The sequence below is a fragment of the Austrofundulus limnaeus genome, unplaced genomic scaffold, assembly GCF_001266775.1.
Source record: "Austrofundulus limnaeus strain Quisiro unplaced genomic scaffold, Austrofundulus_limnaeus-1.0 Scaffold331, whole genome shotgun sequence".
Taxonomy (NCBI): domain Eukaryota; kingdom Metazoa; phylum Chordata; class Actinopteri; order Cyprinodontiformes; family Rivulidae; genus Austrofundulus; species Austrofundulus limnaeus.
The window spans coordinates 130,338-131,762 of record NW_013952733.1 but is presented as its reverse complement, the minus strand read 5'-3'; the positions used below and the strand labels follow the sequence as shown (position 1 = coordinate 131,762).

General features: G+C 38.4%; 1 long non-coding RNA gene across 2 annotated transcripts in view; it reads right to left on the bottom strand.

The window, feature by feature from the left end:
• The window catches only part of LOC106527557 (uncharacterized), a 13,750-nt gene that overhangs the window by 5,315 nt on the left and 7,010 nt on the right, over positions 1–1,425 (bottom strand). Inside the window, exon 2 of one of the 2 annotated variants that reach the window (XR_001311402.1) lies at positions 867–939. This is a non-coding gene — a long non-coding RNA (uncharacterized LOC106527557). Of the gene's footprint in view, positions 1–866; positions 1,090–1,425 lie in introns of those variants that run through there. The other variant, XR_001311401.1, reaches the window with a different exon arrangement.

The window sequence follows — 1,425 nt, the reverse complement described above, 5'->3', positions numbered from 1 at the left end:
GCCATCATCTGGGACTGAACCAGCTGATATTAACTTGCACTGACAAGGGGCAGGCTTGTTTTCTAGTTACTGATTACTAATTACTTTTTCCCTGTGCCATTCCACATTATTACAAATAACTTCATTTCTGGACATTGATGGTTTGATTTCTTTGTATGTATGGATCACTTGGGTTGTTACCAACATCTGGTGAAAATTTTATGTCATTAGCATCTCTAGTAATATATTTACTGAGAAAATGGTGACGTGTTCAATACTTATTTTACCCGCTGTATATACACAGTATACTAATCTTGTTAAATGTTACTTAACAAAGTTTTGTTGTTGGGAAGATTTACAATGGGCTGGACTATTTCATTCAGTTAAAACAGCCGCCTACTGGGGTAGCTTTCTTTTATTATTTTTGTATATTTTATTCGCAGTTGCCTTCTAATACCCAAAACCAGACCGCCACAAAAAAAGTAAGAAATAAATATAAATTGAACTGAAGCTAAACAGTAAAAAGCACGCTTGCATTAGTGTATTTTTTTGAGTAATTTGTTATGGTTTATTTTTTTCTGTCCAAATTGTTTTGGACTGTGATTTTTATTTTTTTATTTTTTTACATAAGCAATGCAAAGATTGTGCAAGAGGATCTTAAAATCCTTGATGGGCCATTGAGTTCCAATGGTAGCCTCAGGTATTGACAGAAAGAGAGCACCGATACATTCTCATATCATTTTCATCCTTATATCATGCTGGGATTGTAGCCTGGCATTGGTATGTTCTTACTCAGTGTTCCCTCTCCCGGGCTGTATATCACATCATAAAGAATACATAACCCCCCCCCCCTTTCTAAAAACAGAAGAAGAAGAAAAAAATCTTACCAGTCTCCAAGGCAATATGTGCTGAGCCCTGTTCTCTAACTCTGAACAGAAAGAGCTGAAACAAAGAACTTTCCTTAGAAGGAAAAAGAAGAAAAACAAGAAAAAAATGAGACAATGCTAATAAGTGTAAAAAATGAATGGTGACTTGTCATATTTACAAATGCGCTGAGAGGCGCCCTACTAAATGTGATAAAATGGGAAACCAATGGCACGGAAGAGAGCAGTTGTGGGCCCCCATCTCTTGCCATTAGATGTTCAGTGGAAGCTGTCAACAGAAGGCACATTTGCCTGCCAAGCTCCCTCTCTGACTGAGCTCTCTGCCTGCAGCACGCCCCAAGCTCCTCTTTGACTCAAAGGGTTCATTTCACTTCTTTTAGCCTCATTTGCATGTGGTGCTACACAAAAACCCGGCTTGCTCGCAGCCTGACTCTCATGTGTGTGTTTGAGTGATTGTGTGTTTCACTTTCTTCCCCGTGTCTGTGTGTGGGCGTGTACGTCTGTGTGCGTATACGTTTATGTTATTTATTTATTTTTGCACAAATACATGTTTGCATGCATT